The 11,400-nt window shown below is 40.6% G+C and overlaps 1 long non-coding RNA gene across 1 annotated transcript in view; it reads left to right on the top strand.

The window, feature by feature from the left end:
- The first annotated feature begins 1,500 nt into the window (after positions 1 to 1,500).
- Positions 1,501 to 11,400, top strand: part of LOC142740789 (uncharacterized) — a 65,777-nt gene continuing 55,877 nt past the window's right edge. The window contains exon 1 of the long non-coding RNA XR_012880882.1: positions 1,501 to 1,602. This is a non-coding gene — a long non-coding RNA (uncharacterized LOC142740789). The remainder of the gene's footprint in view (positions 1,603 to 11,400) is intronic.

The following is an 11,400-nucleotide window of genomic DNA, read 5'->3' as shown; positions in this document are numbered from 1 at the left end:
TCTTCGAGTAATGTGCACATGATTGCTGCACTGTCAGTTACATGCTTATCAACTGAAGTACCTTGACATGTACATATATTATCTAGTATTTGTATGTTGGACTGTATTGCTTTACCCATGGTTGCTACTCAGTGTTTATATTTTGCTCTTTGCACAGAGGGACGTCCTGCTCATGCTGAGCATGACTCGTTTTTATGCTTTTTATTGTCTCTACCTTGTTGAATAAAGATTGTTTGTTTCTCCATTCAAGATTACTGTGTGTTAATTGCTCCCCATACTTTGTAGGTTTATCTTGTCTAAATATTGGGGTCAATACACCAAGATTTACTTGGTTTATACATGTTTTTGTCCCTTTCTGGGTCACAATTTTCTAAACCATACTTAAAGGTTGACATTAACTTTCCTGAATGTACCAATAGGTGTTCATAGAAAGGATGCCCTGGAGTTGGAAAAAATACAAATAAGAGCAACGAAGCTTATAAGGGGCATAGAGAATCTAAGTTATGAGGAAAGATTAAAAAAATTAAACTTATTTAGTCTTGAAAAAAGACGACTAAGGGGGGACATGATTAACTTATATAAATATATTAATGGCCCATACAAAAATATGGTGAAATCCTGTTCCATTTAAAACCCCCTCAAAAAACACGGGGGCACTCCCACCGTCTGGAGAAAAAAAGGTTCAACCTGCAGAGGCGACAAGCTTTCTTTACTTTGAGAACTGTGAATCTATGGAATCGTCTACCGCAGGAGCTGGTCACAGCAGGGACATTAGATGGCTTTAAAAAAGGTTTAGATAATTTCCTAAAAAAATAAATAAATTAGCTCCTATGTGTAGAAGTTTTTACCTTCCCTTTTCCCGTCCCTTGAACTTGATGGACATGTGTCTTTTTTCAGCCGTACTAACTATGTAACTATGTAACTATATAAAATTGCTAATCAAAAGTGAAAGCCTTGTAGCGGGGACGTGATGCCTAAAAATTCTGCACCTGGTCCTACAAAAATAAAACAAGGCCTCAAATAGAAATGTAGACATTGAAATAAAATAAGTTATGGCTGGGAGGCAAAAACAAACAAAAAAATAATGGCCAAACATGCTGCAACCTCAATCGGTTCATAATTGTTCCAGCATAAGCCCTCTATATTTATTGACCTACAACAGAAGCTATTCTGAATTCTATCGCCAACGTATAAAGCGGCACACCATGTGTTTTTTTTGTCTACTAACAGAGTTGCCTCAAAATGTACATTTATTTTAATTATAAAACATTATGATCTGCTTTCAGTGCACTATAAATTCTAGAGTCTTTTTGGATATTCAGCGATACCACTCACAGGCTCCTCCTTTCAGTTGATGCCATCACAGCTGATGGTCAGCGATACCACTCACAGGCTCCTCCCTTCAGTTGATGACATCACAGCTGATGGAATACTAAGGCATTGTGATGTGTCTTAGTTATAGACAAGCACCTGTGTAGAAGAGTCTTCATCCCATCAGATATGTTCCTTTAGTTCTCAGACAAGACCAGCATTTCTTTCATGCTATAAGATCTTCACGTAATAATCGCAGGCTTTGCAGGAAAGTTCACCGCAGGGAAGCAGGTAAGGTCCATTCCAGTTTTGCTTGCCTTTCTGTGGGGCGGGGGGGGAGGGGTCAGACGTGTTTTGACACGTGTAAGCAACTTTTATTTTTACACAGGGGTGTGTGTGTGTGTGTGTGTGTAGTGTTTTTGCACGTGTATAGTGAACAGAAATTAGAAGATAAGAAAAAAAAATAGAATTTACTGTACGATCGTCAGTTAAAAAAAAACTCAACGTCCGTCAGTAACTGACGCAATCTATTACTAAAAAAAACCTGTAGTCTAACTAATGAGCTACAGTAAAACTAGACTCTAAAAATTAACTTGACGAACTTCAGTTAAAAAAAACTGAACGTTCGTCAGTAACTGACGCTATCTATTACTAAAAAAAACTGTAGTCTAACTGAACTACGGTAAATTTCTACTAAGACTGCAGAAAAAAATTGCTAGATATATCTATCTAGATCTAAAACTAAATTAACGTTTCTAACGCTGGCGCATGCTACCCTAACTCCCTACCTACTAGCTACACCGAACTACTATTATATTTTAAAATTTATAGTGTATTAGAAAAAAAAAACCTGCGCCAGAAAATATGCTGATCAGTGATGTGCGTCACTGATCAGCACGCAGCGCAGGACGCACACTATGCAAAGGTGCGGGTGAAAAAAAAGACCTAAAAAAACCCTGCGTCAACAAATTGCCACAGATCCTGATAACTAATCAGCAGTCTGTGGCCGCAGGGTGTACACAGGTAGGTGGAAAAAAAAATAAAAAAAATTCCTGGACCAAAAGTTGAGCCCAAATGCCGATCAGTGATGGCGGCAGTGGCGTAACTACCGCCGTAGCGGCTGCTACGGGGCCCGCGGCACGAGGGGGCCCATGTTGCCTGCCGGCACAGGCCCCCATCATGGCCGGAGGCTCCGCTAGCAGCCGCTATGGCTACTACAGCGCGACGCCACTGAACACTACGGCAGAGCAGGGAGGTCTCTCCCCGCTCTGCCATTAAACAAAAGACATGTATCCCCTATCCACAGGATAGGGGATACATGTGTGATCGCTGGCATTGATAGGGAGAACGGGGGACTGAAAGTCCCCTGAAGTTCTCCATCACAAACCTCGGACTTCCGGGGTCTGTGTCGGCAGCTCCGTAGAAATGAATGGAGCGCCGGTCGCGCTTGTGCGCATGCGTGACCAGCGCTCCTTTCATTTTTATTGAGCTGCGCAGACGCCGGAAGTCAGAGGTTAGTCAGTGAGAACTTGGGGGGACTTTCGGTCCCCCGTTCTCCCTATCGCTGCCAGCGATCATACATGTATCCCCTGTCCTGTGGATAGGGGATACATGTCTTTTGTAGGACACACTGTAGGTCGCATTTTTTTGGGGGGTTGGGGACGCTGTATGGCGTTCCCTACAGGGGGGGCTGTATGGCGTTCCCTACAGGGGGGGCTGTATGGCGTTCCCTACAGGGGGAGCTGTATGGCGTTCTCTACAGTGGGGGCTGTATGGCGTTCCCTACAGGGGGGGCTGTATGGCGTTCCCTACAGGGGGGGCTATATGGCGTTCCCTACAGGGGGGGGGGCTGTATGGCGTTCCCTACGGGGGGGCTGTATGGCGTTCCCTACAGGGGGGGCTGTATGGCGTTCCCTACAGGGGGGTGCTGTATGGCGTTCTTTACAGTGGGGGCTGTATGGCGTTCTCTACAGTGAAGGCTGTATGGTGTTCTCTACAGTGGGGGCTGTATGGCGTTAGCACCATACAGCCCCCTCTGTAGATAACGCCATACAGCCCCCCTGTAGATAACGGCATACAGCCACCCCCTGTAGATAACGGCATACAGCCACCCCCTGTAGATAGCGCCATACAGCCCCCTCTGTAGATAGCGCCATACAGCCCCCTCTGTAGATAGCGCCATACAGCCCCCTCTGTAGATAGCGCCATACAGCCCCCTCTGTAGATAGCGCCATACAGCCCCCTCTGTAGATAGCGCCATGCAGCCCCCTCTGTAGATAGCGCCATACAGCCCCCTTTGTAGATATCTACAGAGGGGGCTGTATGGCGCTATCTACAGAGGGGGCTGTATGGCGCTATCTACAGAGGGGGCTGTATGGCGCTATCTACAGAGGGGGCTGTATGGCGCTATCTACAGAGGGGACTGTATGGCGCTATCTACAGAGGGGGCTGTATGGCGCTATCTACAGAGGGGGCTGTATGGCGTTATCTACAGGGGGGGCTGTAAAAAAGGCACTCTCTACAAGGGGAGGGGGGGCCCCAGTCAAAAGTTTGCTATGGGGCCCAGTCTTTCCTAGTTACGCCCCTGGATGGCGGCCATTGATCAGCGGTCGCAGGATACACACAGGTAATTGGTGTGGGTGAAAAAAACCACGGGTGCTGATCAGTGATGGCGGTCACTAACCAGCACTTCGTGGCCGCAGGGCGCACAAAGGGAGACGGTACAAATCCCCCAAAAAAACTCCTGCACCAAAAATTGAGCGCAGATGCTGATCAAGTGATAGTGGTCACTGATCAGCTCTCAGTGGGCACAGGACTTGGACAAGGAGGGGGTGGGGTAGGAAAGTGGGGGAGTAGATTGGGACAGGGAGGGGGTGGATTGGGACAGGGACAAGGACAGGGAAAGGGCCAAAAAAAATCTGTCTGATCACAAAAAAAAATAAGACAGATGGTGATCAGATAGAAGCTGCAAAATCTCAGTTTTTAGACACTGTAGTGATCGGCACTACAAATCCCAGCAAGACTGCACAGACAGTATCTCAACCGCTCTGCACGCTGCCTCAAACTGGAATGGCGGCGTGCAGAGCGGTCTCGATGTTCAAAACACCCGCCAGAGCTCTGATTGGTCGGTCATTACAGACCGACTAATCAGAGCGCTCCTAGAGGTGGCATCACTGCCACCTCCCTAGGTGACGTTGGTGGTGATGGGTGTTGTCTTAGACAGCACCAATCACCACTGTCTAACTGTGCCCTGTGACTCCAGGGCACAGTTTTAACAATAATGCCTGCTATTGGCCGGTCATAATTGACTGACCAATAGCAGCGATCGCCGATGTGGGGGGCAAAACGGCACCCTGGGCGAGTAGTAGAGATGAATGATGAATGAATACCCATAACTGTACGTGTGGACAAATCACACATCCAAACAGGAATAAATACAACAACAAGTACATATTTGTACTTTGTAATAATGACAATACTTTATTCAAATGCACATAAAAACATATTGGCCATCAAGACCTAAAATAAGACACACAATTTAAAATGCATAGATGTGGAGCACATAAAGGCTATTGTGAGTGGAATATACTCAGTAGATAACAGAATCAAAATATATAGAGGGTAACTCAGGAAGGCATATACAGATGAAAAGATTCAAATACCACAAGTGTGTTACTTACACCCAAACCTTCATAAGAGATCAATTAAGCCAGGATAAGTATAGACAGGGGAAGGCACACCACACGCTGGTATATGTGTGAGTGTAAAGATATCAACAAAGAGTAACCATAATAAAGCCTAATCCCCAAAAACTATACCAACCAGTATATGTCATGATGAGCCTAGAAATGAACACCACACTGCGAGCCCAGATGCGCGTTTCGTGGTAGCTTTATCAAGGGGTACAGACAGGAGAGGTGACTGACGCTCTATTTGTACTGCAATGGTAGGAGGGGTTAGATTAAGGAAGGCCAATGAATGCATACTGCTGAAAGTGAATACTAATGAGGTTTAAGTGATGCATCAGGTCTATGCATCACTTAAAAAGACCGTTTATAATTATCTGAGTAGCAAGAAAGGAACGGCAGACGCCGCCGATATAGGTCTTAACAGCTGCGCACCCGAGACGCGAGTGCGCATGCGTGTACACGTAACTACAAGGCGCTGTGAGAGGGCAGTGTAGTCACGTACATATGACATGTCAAACCGCGGTGGCCATTTTAGAAGCTGGAACAGACACAAAAAAGTGTCTACGTAGCATGGGCCAGTTTCATAATACATAGTGCAATAGCCCGTTTAAAAGCCAGCCAAACAGGAGAGAGAAACGAAATATAGTATTGTGCCCAGTAGGGGTCATCAATAATACAATAAAATATACATACAGCATAAATATGTACAAAAATCATGTAAAGTGATACAGACAGTGGTACATTTTATATAATGCTCAAATATAATTCTATAATTACATAAACATACATAAATGCATTCCAATATATATACAAAAAATAATAACAATAGACAAGCTATACAAATACAAAGAGTATAAGGACCTAAAGTAAGAAAAAAATAAGGAGATATATATGCATAAATTAAAAAATATTAAAAAATATATATAAATATATCAATAATTAAAAAAATATATGAATAGTGATATAAGGTGAGTGAACACACTTGCCAAGTGAGGGTGATAAAAGAAATAATTTTTATTAAGAAACAATACAAGAAAAATAAAGTGAAGCACACGTGAATAAGACGCACCTGAAAAAAATATATTTTATTATTAATCGCATCATATTGCATATAAAGTGTAGAATGTAGTGTTTAACCAAACATAAAATATTCTGTATAGAGTGCTTTACTCAAAAGTGTACAATATTAATGCGTGAAGAAAAAGAATATAAGTAAATATATACATATATATATATATATAAAAATATGTGAAAAATATATAAATAGTATAAATTATGCACTTATAACAATCACATCCTGTTATATAGTCAACATATAGAGAATACATATAGAAATATATGCTGGATGTCACTGGAAAAGCTACACAATAAATAGCAAATGTATAATAATATTACATGAATGTATAGTGAAGGCATTAAAAATTTATAAATATATATACAAATAACAAAATATGTAGAAAAATATATATATGAAAAAGTACATGTATATAAAGATAATTTATGAAAGAATAGATGTATATAAAAAGATAATAATTTATGCTATAAAGCCATAACGACCTAGTGTGTAATAGACGTGCTTGAAAACAGACATATTGAAAAATATGATGAGTACCCCTTGAAAAAGCTGTAGATGATATGACACAATAAAAATACTACACATGCCAATAAAAAACATTGAACACAGAATATATCTACATATAGTATATATCATTCTAAATCCTGGTGTTCTGATACGAGACATATAGTATATAAACAGCTCCTATAGAGATACAAAAAACAAATGTCAAGAGCCAGCTCAAAATATCCATATAACAGCCAGTACACCAAGCCACCATAATCTAAGAAATGTTACTACAAGTCAACCTAACCAATCATAACTCTAAATGCAATATATGTACGAATGTGAAAATTAAAAACTAATGATGCTGTAAAGACCATAGGAACAGTTACAAGAAGGAAGCAAAGGACATCTTTTCATTTAGCCCCAGAGGTGAGCTAGTCTTCAATTTTGTAATCCATTTACATTCGATACGCTCTAATTTGCGAAAAGTATCTCCTCCACGCGATCCGATAATGATTTTGTCAATACCATGAACCTTCAGATCTTGCCATCTATTATTGTGAAAATCTCGAAAATGCCTGGGGATTGACTTGAGTTTGTCAATTTCGTCCAAATTATTACTCTCAATGAACCCAGCCTTTTTAATATCCCTGACATGTTCCTGGATTCTTATTTTCAATTCTCTTGTAGTCATGCCCACATAGGAGAGGCCACATGGACAGGTCACCATATAGACCACCCCAGTTGTGCTGCACTTAATAAAATGTACGATTTTAAAACATTTTTTATTTTCAGAGTCAGAGAAAGTATCCGTCCTCACAATCAACTGGCAAATGGAGCAATGGCCACAGGAGAAAGATCCCCATGTCAGACCCCTAGACCCAAAGAGATAAGTCTTTGGATTGGGAATGCTGTAGTGACTTCGGACCAAATGGTCACCCAAGGTTTTACTTTTTTTGGCTGTAAGTTGCGGTTTGGAGGGTAAATATTTCTTTAGATCAGAGTCAGAGAGGAGTATAGGCCAAAAACGAGTCACGATTTTCCTCATCTCCCCCCATTGTGTGTTATAGGGAGTGATGAGTCTGACCGTGTCATCCTTACTTTTGCGTTTATGTTGGGTAAGTAGGTTATTCCGGTTAGTATGACATACTCTCTGGTATCCCTTCTCAATGTCATGATTGGGATATCCGCATTGTAAAAAACGAGTCCTCAGGCATTGAGACTCCATTTCAAAATCCGAATCAGAGTCGCATACACGTCTTGCCCTTAAGAACTGCCCCGTTGGAATTGCACGAATTACGTGAGTGGGATGAAAAGACGACGCATGTAGGAGAGAATTTACAGCTGTCAGCTTGCGAAAAATAGTAGTGCTGAGCTTACCTGTATCCTGTACTGTCATTTTGATATCCAAAAATTCCATGGTTGTTTGGCTAATCACACTTGTTAGCTTGATATTTTGTGTGTTGGTATTCAAAATGGATAAGAACCGATCCAGTTCTTTACGAGTACCCTGCCAGATAAAAAGGATATCATATATGAAACTGCAATTCCAACGGGGCAGTTCTTAAGGGCAAGACGTGTATGCAACTCTGATTCGAATTTTGAAATGGAGTCTCAATGCCTGAGGACTCGTTTTTTACAACGCGGATATCCCAATCATGACATTGAGAAGGGATACCAGAGAGCATGTCATACTAACCGGAATAGCCTACTTACCCAACATAAACGCAAAAGTAAGGATGACATGGTCAGACTCATCACTCCCTATAACACACAATGGGGGGAGATGAGGAAAATCGTGACTCGTTTTTGGCCTATACTCCTCTCTGACTCTGATCTAAAGAAATATTTACCCTCCAAACCGCAACTTACAGCCAAAAAAAGTAAAACCTTGGGTGACCATTTGGTCCGAAGTCACTACAGCATTCCCAATCCAAAGACTTATCTCTTTGGGTCTAGGGGTCCGACATGGGGATCTTTCTCCTGTGGCCATTGCTCCATTTGCCAGTTGATTGTGAGGACGGATACTTTCTCTGACTCTGAAAATAAAAAATGTTTTAAAATCGTACATTTTATTAATTGCAGTACAACTGAGGTGGTCTACATGGTGACCTGTCCATGTGGCCTCTCCTATGTGGGCATGACTACAAGAGAATTGAAAATAAGAATCCAGGAACATGTCAGGGATATTAAGGGCATGACCACACATGGCGGAATTCCTCCGCAACTGTCCGCATCAATGCCGCACCTAATCCGGGTTGCGGATTACGGCTGCGGATCTGCACAAAATGTGCAGAAAATTGATGCGGACTAGCTGCTGCGGACTGCGGGAAAAGTGCTTCCCTTCTCTCTATCAGTGCAGGATAGAGAGAAGGGACAGCACTTTCCCTAGTGAAAGTAAAAGAAATTCATACTTACCGCCCGTTGTCTTGATGACGCGTCCCTCCTTCGGCATCCAGCCCGACCTCCCTGGATGACGCGCCAGTCCATGTGACCGCTGCAGCCTGTGCTTGGCCTGTGATTGGCTGCAGCCGTCACTTACACTGAAACGTCATCCTGGGAGGCCGGACTGGAGACAGAAACAGGGAGTTCTCGGTAAGTATGAACTTATATGTTTTTTTACAGATACATGTATATTGAGATCGGTAGTCACTGTCCCGGGTGCAGAAACAGTTACTGCCGATCGCTTAACTCTTTCAGCACCCTGGACAGTGACTATTTACTGACGTCTCCTAGCAACGCTCCCGTCATTACGGGAGCCCCATTGACTTCCTCAGTCTGGCTGTAGACCTAGAAATACATAGGTCCAGCCAGAATGAAGAAATGTCATGTTAAAAAACCAATACGCTCCGCACCACACATAACATGTGCATGACAGCTGCGGACTTCATTGCGGAACTTAGAATCTCCATTGAAGTCAATGGAGAAATTCCGCCATGAGTCCGCAACCAGTCCGCCACTGCTCCGCAACATCCCTTGCATGCTGCGGACACCAAATTCCGCTCCGCAGCCTATGCTCCGCAGCGGAATTGTACGCATCGTGTAAACGAACACTGCTAAATTAAAGTGAAAGTCAATGGAGAAACGGCTCCGCTGCGGATTAACGCTGCGGAGTGTCCGCAGCGGAATTTAAGTGAAAATCCGCCATGTGTGAACCCGCCCTAAAAAGGCTGGGTTCATTGAGAGTAATAATTTGGACGAAATTGACAAACTCAAGGCCATCCCCAGGCATTTTCGAGATTTTCACAATAATAGATGGCAAGATCTGAAGGTTCATGGTATTGACAAAATCATTATCGGATCGCGTGGAGGAGATACTTTTCGCAAATTAGAGCGTATCGAATGTAAATGGATTACAAAATTGAAGACTAGCTCACCTCTGGGGCTAAATGAAAAGATGTCCTTTGCTTCCTTCTTGTAACTGTTCCTATGGTCTTTACAGCATCATTAGTTTTTAATTTTCACATTCGTACATATATTGCATTTAGAGTTATGATTGGTTAGGTTGACTTGTAGTAACATTTCTTAGATTATGGTGGCTTGGTGTACTGGCTGTTATATGGATATTTTGAGCTGGCTCTTGACATTTGTTTTTTGTATCTCTATAGGAGCTGTTTATATACTATATGTCTCGTATCAGAACACCAGGATTTAGAATGATATATACTATATGTAGATATATTCTGTGTTCGAAGTTTTTTATTGGCATGTGTAGTATTTTTATTGTGTCATATCAGCTACAGCTTTTTCAAGGGGTACTCATTATATTTTTCAATATGTCTGTTTTCAAGCACGTCTATTACACACTAGGTCGTTATGGCTTTATAGCATAAATTATTATCTTTTTATATACATCTATTCTTTCATAAATTATCTTTATATACATGTACTTTTTCATATATATATTTTTCTACATATTTTGTTATTTGTATATATATTTATATATTTTTAATGCCTTCACTATACATTCATGTAATATTATTAATTATTATACATTTGCTATTTATTGTGTGGCTTTTCCAGTGACATCCAGCATATATTTATATATGTATTCTCTATATGTTGACTATATAACAGGATGTGATTGTTATAAGTGCATAGTTTATACTATTTATATATTTTTCACATATTTTTTTTATATATATATATATATATATATATATATATATATATATATATGTATATATTTACTTATATTCTTTTTCTTCACGCATTAATATTGTACACTTTTGAGTAAACCCCTCTATACAGAATATTTTATGTTTGGTTAAACACTACATTCTACACTTTATATGCAATATGATGCGATTAATAATAAAATATATTTTTTTCAGGTGCGTCTTATTCATGTGTGCTTCACTTTATTTTTCTTGTATTATTTCTTAATAAAAATTATTTATTTTATCGCTCTCACTTGGCACGTGTGTTCACTCACCTTATATCACTATTCATATATTTTTTTTATTATTGATATATTTATATATATTTTTATATATTTTTTTATTTATGCATATATATCTCCTTATTTTTTTCTTACTTTAGGTCCTTATACTCTTTGTATTTGTATAGCTTGTATATTGTTATTATTTTTTGTATATATATTGGAATGCATTTATGTATGTTTATGTAATTATAGAGTTTTGTGACACTGTTAAAAATCCTATCTGGATAACATATTGAGGGGAGAGCTTACTAGTTTGTTTGTAACTTCGAGACAAACACTTAGTAAAGGAACAGACAATACCATTATAGGTTGGATGGATACTCTTGGCTATGCGAAGCGCAGGTATAAGACACAAGTATCTTTATTAAAGCTCATTCCATTAGAAGCACCACTTC

Source organism: Rhinoderma darwinii, chromosome 2 (assembly GCF_050947455.1).
Source record: "Rhinoderma darwinii isolate aRhiDar2 chromosome 2, aRhiDar2.hap1, whole genome shotgun sequence".
Taxonomy (NCBI): domain Eukaryota; kingdom Metazoa; phylum Chordata; class Amphibia; order Anura; family Rhinodermatidae; genus Rhinoderma; species Rhinoderma darwinii.
The sequence above is the reverse complement of the archived record's forward strand: the minus strand, read 5'-3'. Positions and strand labels throughout refer to the sequence as shown.